Here is a 22,986-nt window from a genome sequence, read left to right on the forward strand (position 1 = left end):
ACTTGTTGTGAACTATGGGCATCCCTCTCCCTCCCCCCTTAACTCTCTCTCCCTCTCTCTGTATCCACTCTCTCTCCCCCCATTTTCTCTCTCCCTCCCTCTCTCTCTTATATATATATCTCTCTCTCACTCCCCGTTCCGCCTTTACCTCCTCTTACTCTGTCTCTCCCTCTCCCCCTCCCACCATCTCTTTTTCCATCTCTTTGCATCTATATATTTTTGTATTTGTCTCTTTCTCTCCTTTTACTCTCTCTCTATCCCTCCACTCCCCTTATCCCTCCTTCATAAAAACCCCACCAAGTCAGGACTCTCTCTGTTCATCACCCATCAATCTCTTTTTCCATATTTTCTCCCCCTCTATACCCTCAATTCTCTCTCTCCTCTTTGTCTCTCTCTCTCTTCCTCCTCTTCTTTCCTGCTCTCTATATCCTCCCCCCTTCTCATTTTATCTCATCCACATGCTCCCTCACCCACTCTCCCTCTCCCTATTCTCCTATCTCTCCCCCACTCTCCCCATCTCATTCACTCTCCTTCTCTCCCCTACCCTAATATCCTCCCCTGCCCCCAACTCTTTACCTCTCTTTCCTTATCCCTCTCTCTCTCTACTCCCTCACTCACTCTCTCTCTATCCTTCTTCCAAAATCTCTCTTTCACTCCCTCGGCCTCTCTCCATCTATTCTCCTCTATACCCTCATCTCTCTCCCTCTCTCTCTACTTTCCACCCCTCTCTCTTCCTCCTAACCCCCTTCACCCCCACCCCCCCCCCCCCCACCACACTTCACACTCAACCCCCTGACATCCCGCTCTCCTCCTTATCTCTCTCCATCTCTCCTTCTCTCCTCCTCTATACTCCTCCCATGCCACCCCAACTGAAACCAAAATAAAATTCAATTATCATTATCGTCTCACGTAACAAGTAAAAATATCTCATCACTCAAAAATAAATAAATAAACTATTCATCCTAGGGTTTTTTTGATATCACTTCAAGGGAAATATTGTTTTACTTCTTGATTAACAAATCATAATGATGAAAGCTTCTTCTCCTTTGTGTATACCTTTATGGCTCTCAACAAAAAAATATTCTGTAGTGAAATAATAAAAATAACAATTCTAATGTTAATCCTTTCCAAGAATTCAATGAAAAGGATCATTCTTTGTCTGCTTTGTGGCCTGCATTATGTCCCATTCGAGAAGCTAACCATAATTTATCAACAACCAATATATCCAAGGCTATTGATCCATAAATATGTGGGGTTATTATATGCCCACTATTGGATCGGAGAAAGTACATTATCCAATGGTCGGCATATAATGTCCCATCATATTTATGGCTCAATTACTTAGTAAATAAGCCTCACCCAAGTTACCTTCCAGTACTAATGCAAAGAAAGATCTGTGTACTCATAAAAGAAGTTTCAGGCAAAGATTTTCATGTCCTCACAAGTCCAACTTTCAAATCACTTTTTTAGAAAATACTTGAAAATAATCTAATTTTTTCATGTTCGAGAACAATCTATTCAATAGCTCAATTGGATTTTCAAATAAAAAAAATATGTTTTGGATGGCATAAGTCAAGAACTCAATTTTTAACTCCCATATTTGTGGATTTTGACCAATTTTCTTCTGCAAGATTGGCGAAATATTTGTCCCAAGGAAAAACTCAAGAACTAAACCATTTGTTTGGCCCTCCACTTTATAGAGCTGGAAATATTGAAAAATTCTTTGGTTATACCACAAATGGTGTAACTAAATCTCTAAAAACCAACCAGTGTGTTAACACAAGCACTCGGAATCTTCCAATGGTGCCTTTTATAGAAACCCATAATGTTTCTCATGTAAACGGTTTGGAATTAGACTCGAAGAACAATTTTTTGCAACATCATTTTGAGCTTCCACAAGATCCATATTTCTGAGATGACCATAATATTTAAGTTGTTATTCGTTTTCAAATCTGATTAGCACTGAATTTGTTTCTCAAGGTAATTATAGATCTATGAAAAAGGACAATGGCCACACTTTACATGGTTGGGGAACCTAGAGTCTCATTTTACATTTGACCTTGTAGGTAGGGAAAATATCTATCAAGGAAATTTTTTTAGAGTAGATATATTTCCCATGGTTGTGAATTATATGGGAGGATACAACAATGGTATGTTTGCATATGGTATGACTGGTAGTGGGAAAACACATACCATGCTTGGTGATATTGAGGACGCAGAGAAAAGACTAAGTGCAAACTATGGAATGACGCCTTGTGTTTTTGAGAATTTGATTGCAAGAATCCGTAAGGAAGAAGGAGCTCAAGAAGAAGAAAAATTGAACTTTATTTGCAAGTGTTAATTTATAGAAATATTCAATGAGAAGGTTGCATATCTCCTGGAACCATCATCAACAAATTTGCAGATGAGGGAAGATACCGAGAAAGAATTGAATGTTAATAATATTTCAAAAGTCAAGGTGAAAGGTATGAATGGTGCTATTCGACTACTCTTGCAGGGAGCGACCAACAGGAAAGTCCTACCAACAAATATGAATTTTCTAGTAGTCTCTCGCATAGTGTATTTACTTTTATAATTGAAAGCAAGTAGAGAGTGAGTCAGTGACTCATCATAGATTTGGACACCCAAATATAGTTGGTTTGGTAGGTTCAGAGAGATAGAAGAGTTCAGGTGCTAAGGATGAGCACTTGAAAGAGGCCTCAAACGTCAACAAATCACTCTCATCTCTTGGGCTCTTAATCATGAATCTTGTAAAAATTTCCAATACGAAACTACCATATCGTGACTCAAAACTTACATTTCTTCTCTCTTGGTGGAAAATCTAAAATGCCTATCAATGCAAATGTTAGCCCATCTAATTGTTCTACAATAGAGACACTTAGCACTTTGAAATTTGCACAACGAGAAAATTTTATTTGGAATAATGCATCTGTAACTGAAAATTCTACTACATATGTTATAAATTTGATGACTCAAATTCAACAGTTGAAGGAAGAAGTTAGTCATATCTATGGTTAGCTCAAAGAAGTGCCTCCCACTCAAGAATATGACTATGGAAGCATGACCTTGTTGATCTCTTTAGGACCATATGCATGGGATATGAGAGCTCTAGCAAGCCCACTGATTGGTGATATGAATTCCCTTTGCAAAACATATTTGGAATCTGCACTTGCTCGAGCCCTGAAAAGAGATGAATCTTTAGAAACATCAATGAAAGCAATGGCTACTAAAAATGAGAAACTAAAGCCATTTGTTAAGATGATGCTTTCTTTTCAAGAAGAAAAAATCAAGAGAATAGAGGTAGTTGCTTCAGATAAGATGTCTGTAGAAGCACACCTTTTAGAGGGGAAGAATGTGTTAATGGAGGAGCTACAAATTCTAAAAAACAATATCGATCACAATCTTGAGGTGACGAAGGTTGAAATGGAAAATATAAGCTTGATGAAAGAGATGATAAGGTACCAAGAATCTTATGAGGGTTGAGAGCTAGAGAAAATTTCGGAATAGATAGTTGTATTACAAGATTAGTTACTCAAAGCTTTGGACTAGAAGCTTAGCATCCAGTAGACACAAACCTTATCAACTAGAAGGAATCATCAAAAGAAGAGATTTCTTCCATCAATGAGGAGAATCAATTTCTTTACAGACAAGCTAATTTGTACTGAACGGAAGAAAAATATCTTCATAATAACTTATGCTTCTACCTAGAAGCCTAAGAAAAATTGGAAAGGAATGTTGATGATTTGATGATCCATTTCGATAAGGTGATGCTTTGAAATGTTGATTGAGCAGTCCAACTGAACTCTGCAATGGATTCTATAGAGTTGACAAAGGACACATCATTTAGAGATGGTTTATCAGCGAAAAGGGAGCTTAAAGAGGTGGTTGAAGAAATTACTGCAACCAATCAACGTGAACCAAAAGCTTGGGGAACTTCCATTTCTTTGGCTAAGGAAGTTGATGATTTACGCCAAAAAATATAGGAGTCAATTGAAGATAATGAATGATTGATTATCATGTATGAGAAAGTCATGCAAGAATTCGATGAAATAAGGAAAGTTGAGGAATATGCACATGAAATGAATGAAAAATCCAAAGAAATGGTTCATGTATTCAAAGATCAAGTTGAGGAACTTGAGAAAGAAATTAAAGAAAGGAATCATTAATTTTTAAGCAAGGGAGACATGTCCACAAAGGATGATTCCTCGAATATTTGACCAGATGGAACAGGTATTATCAATGCTGAAGTAGAACATATAGCTCTTCATCTTAGAAAAGAGATTGCAAAACTACTAGTAACATTGCAGGATATATCAGAAGAGAATGAAAGACTTCTTCAGCTATATGAAAAAGAAATGTAATAAAGAGAAGATGCAAGAATAATGTGGTAGAATTTTGGAGGTAACAACATTTGCAGAGAGCATGTGTGATACATGGAAGATGAAATGGGGGAAAATGCAAGACGTCGTGAAACCTTAATTATTCAAGAGAATGAAGAATAAATTTGAGGCAGTATTGAAACTACATTATTGGAGGAACACTCTAGTATCAGTGGGGATGGAAAAGAAAAGCTGGAGGTGATCCATGTGAGAATGGAGGTTGAGGAGTGTAAATTGAAATTAAAGGAGATAACTGAAGAGAATGAAAGATTAGTTGACATGTATGAGTAGGAAATGCAAGAAAAGGATGGAATTAGGAGATTGTGGCAAGATAGTACAAAAGGAGGCTTCCATTTAATTTAATGCAACTATATATGTAGAGTGTTACGCGTCTTACAAATTGAGCACTCCAAAGAAGTAGATTGTATGATGCAGAAAAGGAAGTGGGTGAGCAAAAGAGAAAGAGAGAAGTGATGGAACTAATTATTTTCTTAATTCACTCCCATTTTTGAATCTCCAATTTTAAGGCCCGAAATTTCCCATGTATGGCATGCATGGGTGAAATATTTGTTGGCCTGTGTGACGTTGTCCAAAATGATTTAACGAATGTGTCAAAATTGTCCTCCTCGAGCCAGATTTTGTTAAATTTGAAGGGCATACCCAAACACAACTCCTTACAATTCCAAATTAACAATATGGGCATATCACCAGAGACATATATCTTAAGGATGTCAGAATGGAGGAAATCCAATCTCTCTACAAGGTTTTCATGGACCAAAAACTGGTTAAGTCTCTTGCCAATATGTAAAGGGCCAACCTGGCCATTATTCCATGTGGGCAGAATGGGTACGGGTCGAATGTTCATCAGGTTGTTTTCACTGAAAACAATCTAGAACCTATCCCCAATGGGATCCTTTCTATAGTATGAGCCCCAACATTCTTCCGAGGATACTATGGCATTAAAATCTATAGCAACTATAAGAGAGCATATCTTGACTAGATCCGAAGCATCCAAATGGTGCCAAAATGAAGTACAATCCTGATAAGGGGAATATAAATTCAAAAGATGTAAATGACCAGTGATTTCCTGGAGTTGTCTTGAAAGGAAAATACCTGAAAAAAATTATATGCTCTGAAGAATGTCCAACACAGATCCCATAAAGTTGTCAATCCACTAGATAGACCCATTGAGTCAACTTCCACCATATGCCAATAGAGGATAATTTTCTAAAAGTACTCAAGAAACCAGTGTGCAGTTGTCATTGTTTGTTGTAACAGAATGATGTCGCGACAAACAGAGGATAAAATATATTTGAGGGAGAGGAATTTGTGTGAGTCCCGCAGACCCAACAGATTAAGGGTTATACATAAAGTGATGTTTCATGTAGGCTAGGCACAGTTACTGTAAGGGACCCTGAGGGTCAAAGGAAGTGCAAATGAGAATATCAATGACGTTAGAGGATCTAGGGAATGGGATGAGTTTAATTTTTTGGTGATCTAGGAAATCTCAGCTACTCCACCCTCCTCTATGATGAACAATGATATTTAGGGCCAAGTTGGGGATACTAGATGGGGATGGATTTGATTTTCCCCGATGGAAGGATAGTTCATGTAGGTCGGCTGCAGGGTACGCGATGAGAAAATCAATGTCGTTGCGTAGCGAATTTCGTGGAGAGGAGTCAAGCGAAGGTGGAATAAGGGGAGAACAATCAGAGGGTGGTATGGGAGTATGGAGATATTTCTTTGAGTTACATAGAATGGATGGATGCTTTGAATGGACCAAAGACTCCAGGAGAATCAATTATACACGTAGCTCAGAAGATATGGAAAGAGGAAAAATGGGAGGAGAGGAGTGTTGGGGAAAGAGGGAAGGTTCCAAATGTGGGGAAGATACGATAGCTTCAGGAGGACACAACTGTGCCTTTCCAATAGGTGAGGATCAAGGGGAGGACGATAAGGTAACAGGTGAGGAGGACGTTGGGTGCCCAGTCATATGAAAATAATTGGATGAGAGGTCAGCGCTAGGTGAGTTACCTGAAATAGTAAATCAATGTTTCTGTAAATTCTGACCCAATCCACCATTTTCCCGGGCATCTTGATCACTCCCAACCAACACCAGCCATTCCATGATTGCGCCCACCTTCAACCTCCCTTCTACTAATTCGTCGAGGACATTGGGCCATGAGATTCCGCATGTCACTACAAATAAGATAATGAAATGGAATTCTCCAGTAATCCAATCTCTTATGGGTGTGAATCTGCTCCTAGGCCAAATCTATGTGCACAGGGAGTCCTCGAGAGAAGCCCAATTCTACCAAGATCCAAGAAACTCTTTTGTCCCGAGCCTCTAAACACTTTGGATCAACATATATGAACCTTCTAATACAATTCCCAGTGTTTGTCAAAACCATTCTAGTCCATGATTCAATGGGAAGCCCTTGTAGCTTTACCCAAATCATTTTTTCCTTGGAGTGTCCCTAAGAGGATTGAAACCAATGTACCATGGGTGGAGAAAAAGGAAACTATGTAACCAAACCCTTGCTATTTTGTGAATTTTCTCTAAATCCTTCTCATGCAGGAAACGAAAACTATACCATGAGTTGATAAGTTGACTAACCATAGGAGTGTAGCCAAGAAGTGTCTTCCACTGAGCAGATACTTGTTCCTACATCTTCGCTTCCTGAAGACCTGAGAATTACGAGCATACCACCAACACATGTTTTTGTAGACTAATCTCTTGATCCATAAGGACGTCATAACAAAATATTAGAAGCTTTGTCTGAGTAGATGTCTAATCACCCTACTTCGATGCTTTGCCATAGCTGCCAAAGGAGGAGTGTGATGTAATTCATGGTGTCGATGAGCTGAATGTTGTACAAGTGGGTAGTCCCTATCAGGACATTATACCCAGGTGTAAGTCACGATAGGATGGGGAGAAGTTGCATGGGTGGAATATGAAAAATGAATTTTGGGAGGTGGAATGTGGGATGGATCCTTACATGCCTCGTGGGTTCCCAATATGTAGCCATGTTGGTGTGTTTATTCAGCAGCAAGGGCCAATAACAAGGACCTAAGGAATAAGTTCTTGTCTTCCTAAAATTAAATTGTTAAAACATAAATAGTAATGTCCCTTCCATTTCAAAAAAACCGCGAAGAGCTTAGTGAACACATGACAATGATAACGTATCCTATTTAGAAGACCTTCAACACCAGCCACATCTCATTTCCACGACGTGCTCAATTTACAGATAAATCATGATTCAAATATGTTGTAGCAGCTACAACCACCCTCCAAAATTTTTCCTTAGCTTCATTTTGGAGCCTCCCTACCAACTTTTCGCAGTAGCATGCCTTGCTTCATCGTATTCACAAGCTTCAAAATTTTTCTTGCACAAAGGTAGCCTGTCGATCATAGCTCGATGCATTCCCCTCAAAGGTTGATCACTTGGACTTGGTCTAGCTGCACGCTGAGTAGCTCCCCTAAGAAATTGTGAAATTTTGGAGGGCAACCAGCCTTCCCTCCAGAAATTATGCAATCCAGACTGGCAGCCTGTTAGGGTCCATAATTATTCAATTCTCGTAGCCAACACTCATAGTGAAAATTTTACAATTTTCGCCAACAGGGCCGCTCAGCCGAGAATTTGCGTAAATCTAGGAAGCAGTCAGCTGCTCTACCTAGAAATGTGCATTTTCTCCAGCAGTTGAGCAGTCTCTTGCATGTGCACTTGAGTTGACCAGTTCTGTTATAGACATTTTTGTGCCTTACAGCATGAAGCATGAAATGTCCATAATCTAAGGGATCCAAAGTCCCTAAACATGTTGTTCGTACCCCTAGAGGAACAAGGCCAGCAAACCACAACACTGAATAAAAGTTCTCCACCTGAAAACACTCAAAAACAAGGCAATTCTGGATCATGTCAACTGCTCCACTGAGCATCTGCGCTGAATGTCAACTGCTCCACTGTCTACCTGCGTTGAATGTCAACTGCAAAGAAGGCTACCTGCGCTGGGCGAGTTTGGACATGTGGCACAGTCATTCCTCAAGGTGTCAATGCCCAGGAAGCTTCCAAAATGACACTTGGATCAGGGAATTCGACTGGTGATGAGTAAGAGGTTCTAAATCTCCAAGTGGAAGCAAGAACCTCCAAGTGGACTCAAGAACTGAAGAATAACTGAAGTGAGAGAGGACACTAGTCAGCTTCATGCCAGCCTCAAGCTGACTCATCCTTTCTCCAAAACTCCTATATATAGATCTCTCTCATGAGGTCTAGGGAGGCTGGAATCTTGTGAATGTAAAGAATTGTTGTTGGTTTGAGTTTAGAACTATTGGGTGATTTGCTTTGAAGGAGGTGAAGAGGAGATTTCTTTCTGCTGGGAAGGTGATGCTGGATTGGGCCTTTTATGGTTGTATCACTTCCTGAACCTTACTTCTTCCATTAATAAAGCATTTGAGGTTCTTCTATATGCATGTGTCTTAATGGTGTATTGTTATACTTGTGTATTTGATTTATTCTAATCCTTGAATCAATTATGAATGTATGCTTCTTGTAGTTTCCCTCTCTTGCCATTTTGCAGGATCTTGGTGTAGCTGGGCCAGTGAAAGAGCAAGGAGCTGGGGGCAAGCAGCAAGGAGAGAAGATTGGATCAATCATTAGCGAAAGACATCGGTTAGTGGATCTCTTTCTCCCCTCTTGTACATCTCATAAAGAAGTAATCTCAGATAGCTTTGCCTTGATTGTTGCTAAGGAACTATCACCCTTAGAGTGGGATAGGGTCATTCTGTATTGGATACTTTTCCTAACAACAAATTGGCGACTCCGCTGGGGATCGTATCTTGTTGGTTGTTTGTGTTTTTGCTATTCATTTCCTAAACACAGGGAGTACCAAATCGAACTGCATTTGGATCTTTCAAATGCAAAGTAGAGGGCAGCTACTCTAGCTCAGTTTCTGGGCATGTTTATGATTTGAAGAGCTGATCCACAAGGACTCTGAATAGCTCTTAGTGATAGATTTTCATCCTCCTTTGAGCTTTGAATCATCCTTTAGTGTGTACTTGATTGGTAGCTTTGATTTGGCCAAAAAATGTTGATTTTTGAGCAATCTGTAACCCGGAAACCAAGAGAAACGAGAGTTTCTCTCTTCATTGCAGGCACTGTGAAGGCAGTCTGCATTTCATCGCAGGTCCCGAAGGGGCTACCTGCACTGAATGTCAAACTGACAGTGTTCCACCTGCGCTGAACCAGTGTGGCCTTGTGCAGTTGGGGTTCTCTGCTTTCTGTTGCCCTGTTTTCATCCCTGTTTTTGCAGCCTGTTATCAGTCAATGTACCTATCTGAAACCACCTTTCTTTGCCACTATTCCGCCTCGGTTGTATAAAGAAACTGTATTTGTTCTTTGTGTATTTCTTATATCATTTGCAGTTTCCCATAACGAAAGTGAACTAGTCTTGTTGTGGCCTCTTAGATCCAGACCTGTGATAAGTGTCGTTCTGATCTTAAGAGTTAGTTTGTTTGCTGTTCATAGCTGATTGAGTTTTTTGCTTTCGTCATATGGTTTGAATTTATGAATTTCTAGTGTTGAAACAAGTAAAAATTAAGGTGTCTTTTGATTTTGGACAAAAATCTTGTTTGCTTTCACTTGAAATTGAATTCAAAGTTATACAACAGCTTTCTTTTTGTAGTACACCAACATTAAGAAAGAGAAAAGAAATACCTGCATTGTGCATGTGCATTTTGACAGTTTGCATGTTGATTTAGGAAAAAGTGCATTAGTGTGTGCTCTATGATCTGTGTGAAAAGATGATGTCTTTCTTTTCCCTCAATAGTTAAGATTTTCATAAGTTGAAAAGATTGAAAAAGCTTGCTTATCATCTTAGACTGCATTTAGGAGTTGTACCATACATCTCGTGGTGATCCATAAAGGCAAACAGCTAAACAAGATCAACCTAAAATAAATTGAATTTACATAACAACGCTTTGAAACATAACACAAACACATAGAGGTCTAGGTAGAGACGTGTTCCGGCATCGTTAAACATAGTGACTATCGATCTCGAAGAAGGTGGGTGATTCCTCCTGAGAGTCGGTGGCACTAATACGGACTTGTGCTCCCATGTACTGTCGCGTATATATCGGGAGACCCCTATAGGAACAAAGCCTTTATCCATAGGAAGCCGTGTCGGCCGCCCTACTGATCGTAATGAAGTGAACACAGCATTCACGAAGATCGACCACCCGTACCGTAAAACGTATTCTGTGGTTTTACGAAAAGTTTGGCACACCCTCTGCCTAGAACTCCAGAGTAGTTTCTTTTGGCCTTTTTCAAACTCTATAACTGAAAAAGTCCATCCGAGCATTTGTCACTTCGGGCTCGTTAAAACATCGAAGGAGACTAGAGTCATCTTTAGCTTTTTCTCGACTCTTAAAAAGTGAAAAATCAAGTTGTGTCTAAAGCGTCGTTGTAAAATTTATTTTAAAATGGAACATAATCACCTCCTATTCCTACGTTGATCTGTAGGTTGAGAACATGGAACGCACCAACCAAGGAATTCCCCATGATGGAAATCCTAGTCCTTTCTCCTCTTGGGGAGAAGTTGGTGCGCCCCACATGGCCACATTGTCGGTTCCAGGACTGACAATTGGCCTGCCAATCTGGCTATTCTCAACCAATGTAGTTCAAAACACCATGGTTCCTGAACAGTCGAGTCAACAGTTAGATCCGTCTAGAGCTGCCCACCAGCCTTCTACTTCCTATAACTCTTCCTCCAATCCTTCATCTTCGCAAGGTAGAGCCGGAAAAATCCAAGCTCCCATGGAGAAGAAGGAGAAGAAGAAGAGAGAGAAGAAGAAGAAGGAGCCTAAGGCGATTGGGGGCATGCAAAAGACATCTGACAAAAATCCACACACAGTGTTGGGCAATTTATTGGACTTAAATTGCTGCATAAATTATCGAGCAGGGAAACTCGTAAGCTTGTGATGATGCCAGCACAATATATGCAGGAGTAGGCAACTAACCTATGTCTAACTAAATTATTTATGATTCAATATAATATGCAAGGGAAGAGGCTCCTAACTAAGGAGGTCCTGGTTGTCCTTCCCTACAGTATCATAGAGAAATCATTGAGTACATGAAACTAAAAACTTGAAATGAAGACAAGAGAATGAACTTAGTTATTGTTCAGATTCAAGTAGAGAGAGAGACTAACTTAGTCTCTTGATTTTCCTCTCATGTACTAATCCAAACTAAACTAAGAGTCATTCATAAGTATAAGAAATGAAATAAATTGAAACATAAAGTACAAAAGAATGAATTTCAATTACCATATAAATCATTGGAGAGAGAGCCTAACTTAGACTCTTGGTATCTCCTCATATGATACTTGAAACATAAAAACAAAAGAATGAATTCCAATTATCATGCAAATCAAATAGAGAGAGAGCCTAACTTAGACCCTTGGTTGTTCTCTCATGTGCTGATAAGATTCTAATTTAAAACTCATTCATTAATCACAAACAAATCCTGAAACATCAAACATCTAAGCAAGTAAATGAAATAAGATCTAATATGAAATAAAATGTTTCTCTCATCCTTTTAGAGTGAGCTCAATTCTCCTAAGAACAAGACAAATTATTCCATATACTAAATTAAGCAAACTTATATCTAAAATTACTTAAATTCATATCCTACATTCACACAATTTATATCTAAAACTACATAATGGAAATATATGAAAAATGAAGCCTTATTCTATTCCATCATCAATTGGATACAATGCTCTAAGAGTCCTCCCTTTGGTATGGAGGAGGTACTCCTATTTATACAATGAGAGGAGATATCAAACTCATAATGATGATCCATTAATCTCTCTTTTAGTTCCATACATTTCTCAACCATCTAGACACATAACCCTATCCTCCATGATTTCTTCCATGAGGTCCATGATCTTCTCCATGATCTTTTCCATGAGGTTTATCTTATCAAATTCGAATTTGATCATTCAAGGCCACATAAAGGTGTCTTGTAAGCTTCCTTGCAACATACACATGTCACCAAAATAACCCACTTTCCATATATAAAGTAAAATATATTATTTTCTAATATTTAATCAAGAATTTCTCTCAAAAATGCTTAAAAATAAACAATATTTGGAAAATATGAATGAGACCCATTAATGGTGAATAGTAGGAAAAATGGAGTGACAAGGTGATGAATAGTGAGTGAAATAATGGAAGCATAGGTGAAAAATGTATGGTAATGAGTGCCATTTTTGGAGCCCAACATACTCCCCAACTGAAGTTCTTGCATGTCCTCATGCAAGCTACTACAATGACTTATTTGATTTGATTCTTAAATGAGCTTCCTTTTACAAGATGTTTGGTTCTTGTGTAACAAACATCTTTCAATCATGGACTTCCTTTTAACTTTGCACATCTTTGGATAACTTTTATTTGTTTGCAAAGCATTTACATATTTTAATGATTGGTTCTTGTGTTACAATCATTATTTACTTTGATCTCTTCTTAATGATTGGTTCTTGTGTTACAATGATTATTTACTTTGATCTCTTTTTAATGATTGGTTCTTGTGTTTACAATCATTATTTACTTTGTTGAGATCTCTTTTTAATGATTGGTTCTTGTGTTTACAATCATTATTTACTTTGTTGAGATCAATCATATGCTCATCATTTTGTAGTAGTTTTTATTGTGGGAAGACTATGTGGGTTAAGATGTAATATGAATGAGGAAGTGTAAAATTCCCCCCTCCCCAACTGATGGTTTTTGGCAATTTTAAATGAGAAAGGAAATAGTGAAATAATGGAATATTTTCCAAATATCATCATTTTAGCATCTAAAAAGAATTTCAAGATTAAAGGTTAGAAAACAGCATACCTTACTTACCTAAGGAAGTGGATGAATCATGCATGTTCAGCTGCCACAATTCTGCGCTGAAGCTTCTTCTTGAAGTTGTGGATGAAAGATGGATATGTATTGTCATATCGGCTGCTGGATCCTCTGCTACTAGATGACGAATCCGAGGAGTCTGCTGAACATGGTTGAAAGTCGTATCTGCTGCTGGATGATGAATCTTATGAGTCTGCTAAATATGGCTGAAAATATATAAGGCTTGGAAGGTATACAAAATATATATAAGTTACATGTCCCTCCCTGCCTTATTGATTGACTTGTCCTCAAGTGATGGCAAACTGATAAACAATGAAAAGAAATTGGCTTCATCTGCTACAAAATATGGGTCTTCAAGTCTTCAACACTCAATGGCACAAATCTTACTATGTGATTAAATGTGTCGATGTCGAACATAGCAAGAAGTTGTTGACTTAGTGGTCGTTAATGAATGCCCCTAGTCAACACAAGAGCTCCCACCATTGATTCCAATGGGAGTCAGGATGCCTAACACATCTTTGTAGGTACGAATAAATTTGTCGTGGTCGAGTCACCTACAAGATCCAACAAACAAGGGATATTAATGTACTCCCATTGTTCATTGGCAAGAGTACTTGCCATTAAGGCATGCAAGCCTCTAGGTGTTTTTTTCAATGATACTTAGACTCTAGGACTTTGACTCAAGCAAGGTTTTATTGTGGAAATGAAGGGGAATGGTAATGACATGGAAAATGACAATAAGGAAATGCATGGTGTATGAATAAGAACTCTTGCTGTGAAAAATGGATATGGAAAGGTCATGCTTTATGGTTTGACAATAGGTGGAATTGAAAATCTTTTGCAAAAAGGGAGTTGCAAAGGAGTGGTTGTAGAGTTGGATTTGTCTTTAGAATCTGTCATGACTTAGTCTTTGGAAGACCAATTGTCGTCACAGTGTAATCTCCTTATGGTCACTTGATTATCTTGTAACCTGTAAAAAAACTTGGTACAAAGAAAACATAAGTGTGCTCTAGAAGAAATGGCCAGTTTCTTCATGATTCTTACGCAAAAATTTCATACCAAATAAAACAAATTAAGGACAGACAAAGTGTTAAAGTTGACTTAATCATGATATTAGTATCAATCCATTTGTGAAAATAACCTTGAAGAGTAATACTCCCTGTTTGTGTCAGCTGACTTCTGTGCATGGATTTGTTGTGTCCTGCAGATTAGTGCGTTATAAAAGCATACAACAATATCGATTTGCCAACTAAACAAGTTTGTCAGCATTTAAATAATCCACCAAATGTTCTTTCAAATTATGCTTCCAAATGTTCCATTCTTTATTTTCAAACCGGCGTGAATTTTGTGAATTTTTTTTTATTTTTATTTTTTATGTTGATTTTACTTTTAACAATAAATTAAAAACATAAAATTTTTTAATTTATTATTTAAGTTGAATTTTCTTTTACAATTGTAAAATCAACACAATTTTATTTAGGAGAACCTAAAAATAAACTATCACTATTGTTAGTATTTATTTATTTATTTTTTCAATTAAGAAAATCCATTTTTTTAAATTAAAAATAAAAATAAAATTAAAATATATACACAAACAAATTATGACTAAATATATATAAAAAACAAATTAAACGTGGACAAAAAACAAATAAAATCAAAACAAATACAAATACAAATATACAACAAGATTTTATATTTATATATTTTATCGAAAACATATATAAATATAAAACAAATAAAATTAAAAATTAATACAAAACAAATATAAAACAATAAATATAAATCAATTAAAAATAAATATAAAACATATTTATGGCGCAGTGGTGAAATGATTTTTTTTTCTGCTGACGTGCCATATCCTCGGATTTCATTGTCCTCATTATCTCTGCTCTTTGAGAATTTGGAGAATACATTGTCCTCCAGATTCCGGAAAATTGGAATAACATCAGTTCTATGAATCTGATCTCCTCTTACTGTGTATGCTCACTTTACCAGTCTTTTCCGAGTAAGAAGAGGGCTAAACATGGAGGAAAAGCTTCGGATGAAAAGCGGGGAAAGGGGGTTCTGTTGATGATCTAAACGTCAGTGATGTAGTTCCAAAGGACGATTTCCTTGCGCCTTCAGGACTTGAAAATCAAAATAAGTCTGTGGATCTGCAAGAAAAGGTGTCCCATTCTTATTGAAAACCTGCAACTCCGGACCCAGTGTATCCAGCATGACATCACAGAGCTTCTTAGTGTCCTTCACAGCCTTTTTGAGATTTTCAAGAGTTTCTTGATGATATTTATTATTTCCCCAAGAGAAATCAAAACGAGCAACAGACAATCCAGACTTGAGGCACCCCTCGATCACTTCTACAGAACGTGATTTGGGGCCAAGAGTTCCAACTATCTTGGTTATTGCAGGAAAGAAACTAGTCTTGGATGGCTCCAATACGGAGATCATCCTGATAGGCTCCTCTAGCAATAGGTGTGTGCCCTGCATCTTTGCTTCCTTCCGCTTCGAGGATCTTCTGTGATGAGTACACTGATTTTGGGAAAGACACAGGATACTCCTGACTCGATATATATCACAAAGCAAGCGCCGTCTTTGGCACCTCAACTCTTCGAAGGACGCGTAGCTTTTTACACAGGATACTCCTGACTCGATATATATCACAAAGCAAGCGCCGTCTTTGGCACCTTCTCATTGCTAAAGGAAGAGGGAATGACAGAGCGGGTATTGCTCTCCACACAACAGAGACTTGGAGTTACCTATACTATACGATTGGGCTCCAAACCACTGAAAACATGTGAGCAATCGAATGCAGTAGAATGTACTTGAAATTACCTATGTTATCCTGCACGGTACAGAAATATCCAAACCTTGCTCTGGGACCATGAGAGATTGTTAAATTTGTTTCAAAATGGAGATGGTCAAAGCGATTTGCCTCGCCTTCGTATCGCTATGATCGGACATGATAATAACTAATTTGAAGTTTGGCAAGCTCTTTCAGTATGCCGCAAAATCTTATTGCATTTACGCCCCTCGTCATGCACACCGCCTTCCTCAACGCGTCACCATGAAGATGCCTCTTTCCTGCTGACTCATCTGTTCCCACACCCTGAGCATCTCAAACCCTAGATCAAATCGAAACAACCAGTGAAGAGCGGCAAATGCAGAAAAATCAGGATTCTTTGATCATGCTAGAGAATCTTGGCACGATTTCCTCCTTATTTTATGAATTGAAACCTGATATTTCTCATGGAATCAGTTGAGTCAGATTAATCCCCAGGTTGGTCCTGATTGCCGATGCAACAAAACTTTCGATTACCTCCCATACTGATTATTGTAAACCTCCTTCTGAGGCTCTCGGATGGCTGTACCAATGGAAATTCTAACTTCCTTCAACAAGAAAGGGTTTACCACGGGAAGACAAGGCTCTCAGAACTTCTTGGGCTGATTGTTTCAAGGCCAAAAATGCATAGTTCTTCGCTGCCATTAAACTAAAACAGGGGCCAGGAAGGCTAGGAGTAATGGAGGTGCCCATAAGTGGGAGCGATGCAGTGCAGTGGATTCAAGTCAATGTTCCCCAAACCGCCACAACGGTGGTTCCTCGAAACCAGCAGGAACGAAAGGCTAGTAATGGAGAACAGCGACGTTGTATTAACGATTGCATTCCTGGTTTTTTAGATCCAAGGAATGGGTATGGGCGAGCGCGTAGCCTTGAACCAACCGAAACAATCCACTTCCTCCCACAATCGGATCGAAAACCAAATTCTTCCCCAGCATGGAGAGGGTGCTGCCATTGTACTTTCCACTCTGGAGCACAAACATCATCGCCATAAGCAGATGAACTATCTCCTGGCTAGAAGAGACGTAGATACCCTACGCTCTTCCCACCGTTTTGGAGTTGGCTTCCGGCCCTTCCGTCAACCAGTCGTCCATAACTCTGAATTGAGTAGCCGAAGAGTTGGTGGTGGGAGCCGAGATTTTTCTGTTTGTCAAAGTAGCCGAAGCACACATTGTTAAAATGAAAATTTTGTTTTATTTGTTTTTTTTTTTTTTTTTAAATGTTGTTTTTATTTTTGCAAAATTTTTTAAATATCTAAAAAACAAAAAATGATTAGTGTTTTTTATTTTTTAAATATAAAAAAAATGGTTAGTGTTTTTTTTTTTTTTATATCTAAAAAAACAAAGAAAATGTTTTTTAAATGATTAATGTTGTTTTTTTTTTTTAAACAAACACAAAAATGGGTTTTTTTTATTTTTTATTTTTTATTTTTTAAATCTAAAATTAAAAACTAAATTTCATCTAAAAATTTAAAAATGTTTTTTTTCACAAAATTCTTTATTTCTTTTTGCAAATTAATTCTTCAGCAAGAGTTTTTTTTTTATTTGAACCAAATCAATGGACTTTCTGATCTTCCTGATCGCACGAAGCGCAGGAAGAGAGCATACTTATCGATTGATTTGTGTTTATTTATGCAGGGGGGGTGTTTTTGAAAAGACAAAATTTAAAACTAGCTAAACACTAAATCATCAGAAAACTTAAACTTAAACTCCTTTGTGAAAATCCTGCTGTCACCAGGTCTCACAAGTTATTTTGTCTAAAGAAAAATACTAATACTGAATTAAATTCTAATGCCTAATCCCTTAGCACCATCCCCGGCAATGGCGCCAAAATGTTGGGCAATTTATTGGACTTAAATTGCTGCATAAATTATCGACCAGGGAAACTCGTAAGCTTGTGATGATGCCAGCACAATATATGCAGGAGTAGGCAACTAACCTATGTCTAACTAAATTATTTACGATTCAATATAATATGCAAGGGAAGAGGCTCCTAACTAAGCAGGTCCTGGTTGTCCTTCCCTACAGTATCATAGAGAAATCATTGATTACATGAAACTAAAAACTTGAAATGAAGACAAGAGAATGAACTTAGTTATTGTTCAGATTCAAGTAGAGAGAGAGACTAACTTAGTCTCTTGATTGTCCTCTCATGTACTAATCCAAACTAAACTAAGAGTCATTCATAAGTATAAGAAATGGAATAACTTGAAACATAAAGTACAAAAGAATGAATTTCAATTACCATATAAATCATTGGAGAGAGAGCCTAACTTAGACTCTTGGTATCTCCTCATATGATACTTGAAACATAAAAACAAAAGAATGAATTCCAATTATCATGCAAATCAAATAGAGAGAGAGCCTAACTTAGACACTTGGTTGTTCTCTCATGTGCTGATAAGATTCTAATTTAAAACTCATTCATTAATCACAAATAAATCCTCAAACATCAAACATCTAAGCAAGTAAATGAAATAAGATCTAATATGAAATAAAATGTTTCTCTCATCCTTTTAGAGTGAGCTCAATTCTCCTAAGAACAAGACAAATTATTCCATATACTACATTAAGCAAACTTATATCTAAAATTACATAAATTCATATCCTACATTCACACAATTCATATCTAAAACTACATAATGGAAATATATGAAAAATGAAGCCTTATTCTATTCCATCATCAATTGGATACAATGCTCTAAGAGTCCTCCCTTTGGAATGGAGGAGGTACTCCTATTTATACAATGAGAGGAGATATCAAACTCATAATGATGATCCATTAATCTCTCTTTTAGTTCCATACATTTCTCAACCATCTAGACACATAACCCTATCCTCCATGATTTCTTCCATGAGGTCCATGATCTTCTCCATGATCTTTTCCATGAGGTTTATCTTGTCAAATTCGAATTTGATCATTCAAGGCCACATAAAGGTGTCTTGGAAGCTTCCTTGCAACCTACACATGTCACCAAAACAACCCACTTTCCATATATAAAGTAAAATATATTATTTTCTAATATTTAATCAAGAATTTCTCTCAAAAATGCTTAAAAATAAACAATATTTGGAAAATATGAATGAGACCCATTAATGGTGAATAGTAGGAAAAATGGAGTGACAAGGTGATGAATAGTGAGTGAAATAATGGAAGCATAGGTGAAAAATGTATGGTAATGAGTGCCATTTTTGGAGCCCAACACACAGCACAGAGCGGGCCTAAATCGCCATGTGTCATATGTAGAGGAGACCACTTCCATAGAGATTGTCCCTATATTCCCCGGATACCAAGGGACTGGTCCCCTCGTTTGCACAGTTCGGGAGCTTCAACCTCTGATAGCCATGTTGAATGCTTACCGTCAACCAGCAAAAGTGAAGCTTCAAGACAAAGAGGGGGAGCAAGATCCCCCTACAGACTGTGTGAAGGCGATCACACCATCCACCGTTGTCCCTTCTTAGACGAAGCAAAGAGAGTTTTGGAAGATCGTCCGGTTTCACCGTTGAGGCTTCCTCCTGGATACAAAAAACTCGTGCCAAGTCCTTCGTTGGTTGAGAATACAGTTGGCCTGCTTAAGTGGTCAGCTGAAGCGTCAGTCATTGAAAATGAACCTACTGAATCCAGACAGGATGAAAGTCCAAAGGTTGAAAGGACAGTTGACCCGGTTCTCCCTTCAGAAGTTTCATCTTCAAATGACACCGTCACTGGAGATTCATCTTCAAATGACACCCTCACTCAAGAGAATAAGGATGACACCATCCAGATTCTTTTCATCAACACAGACTCTGACGAGCATCAGGGCAATGCGCCCATTCCTTTATCGCAGGAAGGAACATCGTCAGGGTCGTATCCGGCCGTGTATTCGGTCCCACCACCAAGAAACCTGGTTGTGTCCTTTGATTGGAACCAACTAGGCAGACCCCGGTTGCCAGCTAGTATACCATTCAGAATCATAGTCCAAATATACAGAATGGTAATGGCTGGCACTATCATTGATGAAGGGGCGTTTGTGAGTATCCTTTCCTCTGTTGCTTGGAAAGCACTGGGTTCCCCAGCGCTTTTGCCTGAGATAAGAAATCTCTCGGGTTTCGATAAAGGAACCAGTCGACCATTAGGGATCCTCCCCAATGTGCCCATTAAATTGAAAGGGAAGGCCGTTCAAATGAACGTGATGGTCGTTCAAGGACCCTTGGATTATAACCTACTCCTTGGACGAGACTATATATATTGCATGGGAGCAATAGTCTCCTCACTCTTTAGAGTAATGTGTTTTCCACACGAAGGAAGAATGGTCAAGCTCGTAGACCAACTTTCATTTCCGGGATCACGCATCGCAAATAGTCACATACCAACCCTGAATGGTCTATTCAATCAAGAAATGTCTCCACCCCCAGTCCTTCTTCCCGATGAGTGCGAGTGATTCGGAAAGATGGGACTGGAACCCAGGGGGCATGCATCCTGGTCTGCTTCGGGCAGAGAAAACCTTGGGTATAAGGTAGAATTTCCGCGAGAGAATATGACTAGTCCGTACCCCGTCTGTGGATGGAAGAGGGGTTGTTCTAGAATAGGATTCTTTTGTCAAAGTTACGTGTTTGGCACCAGTCATTCACCCTTGTCTATTTCGGTAGACATTACCGCGGAAGTGTTTTGTTTGTAACATTAACGAGACAATCTTTGGGTAACCAGAAAGAGGTAAGCCTCTCTCAATAACACAAATGTTTTGTCTTTGAGTAGTGTTCTTCTCTTGTCGCAAGTAGCTGCTCTCTTGTCGCAAGTAGCTGTTCTCTTTCGATCTTGCGAAAAATCTATTGAAAGTTGGGCTGACGAGAAGACAAGTATCGTATAGACCCGTTAAAATTAACGAGAAGACAAGTATCGTTAAAATTGGACTAGCAAGACGACAAGTAGCTGTGAACACCCAAAGAAAAGCAGAGGTGGGAAGGAGGAGGGGCAGCCTTGAAATTTTATTTTATACCTGGGGGCATGCAACCCTTTTGGAGTGCAAGCAAGGGCAGCTATTTATTTTTTAAATTTTTAGGTCCCCCTTTAAACCTGTAGGTCTAACCCTTTAAACTCGTAGGATTAGCCATTTCCGAACTTGCATAAAGAAAGGAGCGGAGCAAAGCTTAGTGAGATGAAGCTCCATAAAAAATAGAATCTTGAGGGGACATTTCTTATCTTATGACTGGTAATATCGAGCAGTTTTAGCATAAAGTTCATGCTCGTTAAAAAATAAACGCAAGATCCGAGCAGTTTTAACGCGGTCTTCATGCTCATTAAAAAATAAATATAAGCAGTGAGCAATGTTTCCTCCAGAGTTTAAGCTCATTTTTAAATAAAAAATGAACCTATCCCGGTAAATAACCGTTGTGATCGTAAATTTATCAACCATAAAAGCCTTGGTCGTGTTTGCACCTGCCACCTCCACTTTCATTTGGCCGATCGTTCACCTCCATATGATTGTTTACCCATTTTGAGGAACAGCTGCGAAGAGTGATTTCACCTAGCCATCCTTGTGACACTGCCGTGATTGGAAAATTCCAACCTGTACTTGGAATTAGTTGCTATCCCTGTTTATCACTCGTTCCTCAAAAGACGAGTCTTCTTTAAGCTCTTTTCATCTGACTCGTAAAATATGAAAAGATTGCCGAGTTTTGGCCTTCCAGCTCATTAAAAGGACTGGAAGAGCTATACCTCCTCTAGATTTTAATCTTTTTGGACCTGAGGGATTATTGCACAAAAAGATCGAGTGCTTGTTTTGTTCGACTCGTTAAAGATATCGAAAACTCATCCCTTCTGTATTGTTTTATACTTTTTCGGACTTAAGGAATTAGATGACGAAAAAGGAATTTTGGAGTTGACTTTATGTACCTTTTCAGACTCTCTAAAAATGAAAAGGACCGAGTTCTCCTTGTCGTTAGACTCGTTAAAATGATTAAATAGCGACAAACTTGTCTTTAGACGAGAACGAGTTTCCCTATCGCTAGGCTCATTAAAGCATAGCGATGGGCTTGCCCAAAGGGCAGGTTATAGAACAAGCATATGTTATCCTCCTCAAGCTTGACAAAAATAAAGAGGTACTGGTTAGAAATGACTGGGGAAAAATTGGGAGAACCTCAAAGCTTTAATGGTAGCAAGTCGCTCTTGAACATGACACTTTTCCTCCGTACCACATCGGGTTGGGTTGTTTCATTCACCGGTCTCATCACCATGGTCTCGCCAAACCATCCACATTTGGGGTAATGCTACCGATCCATCGCATCAGTGACATTATATGTTCAAGAGATGTTGTTCAGAAAGAGTCAACCGTGTCCCATCCACTACCATACATCATCTTTCATCCTTTCATGACTGCCACCCTGAATCATATTTCACAGATTGTTTTCACCTCCATTAAAATCATTAGCTCCGTTCCGTGTCACTGATGTGGGATTCATTAAGGCCCTCCTTTGACGGATCGCTCCTTGTCGACATCAGCTCATTATCCAAGGAATTGATCTAGGAACAACCCCTTCAGTACTTTGAAGCTTGCATGCCTCAATGGCAAGTTTCTCACTTCTGGCGACAGGTATACATCAATGACCTTCGACCAGAAGATTTTGCGTGGTGTTCGACGCCAAGTCCTTTATTCACACCACGTGAATTTTACTGCAGTACCTTGAGGGTCATTATCATTATCGGTGATTCCTCTCGCGCTTGTTAACAGTTTACATCATTGACCGGTAATCAAGCGATGTCTTTCCATGTTCGACTTCAGCGCAATTCTCACATGGATCGACTTGTACTTAGAGTGAAGATCGAACGAGTTTGAAGACCCCGGATCTAGTTTCATCCATCCAGGCTGCGATATATATTCAGGAAATATAAAGACA

At 38.6% G+C, this 22,986-nt stretch overlaps 1 pseudogene; it reads left to right on the forward strand.

The window, feature by feature from the left end:
- LOC149159900 (kinesin-like protein KIN-12G pseudogene) overlaps positions 1-4,391 on the forward strand; it is a 117,478-nt pseudogene extending 113,087 nt beyond the window's left edge.
- Positions 4,392-22,986: the final 18,595 nt, after the last annotated feature.

This window comes from Pinus tabuliformis, chromosome 5_2 (genome assembly GCF_031772625.1).
Source record: "Pinus tabuliformis cultivar Carrire ecotype Pingquan chromosome 5_2, CPIR1, whole genome shotgun sequence".
In the NCBI taxonomy this organism is placed as follows: domain Eukaryota; kingdom Viridiplantae; phylum Streptophyta; class Pinopsida; order Pinales; family Pinaceae; genus Pinus; species Pinus tabuliformis.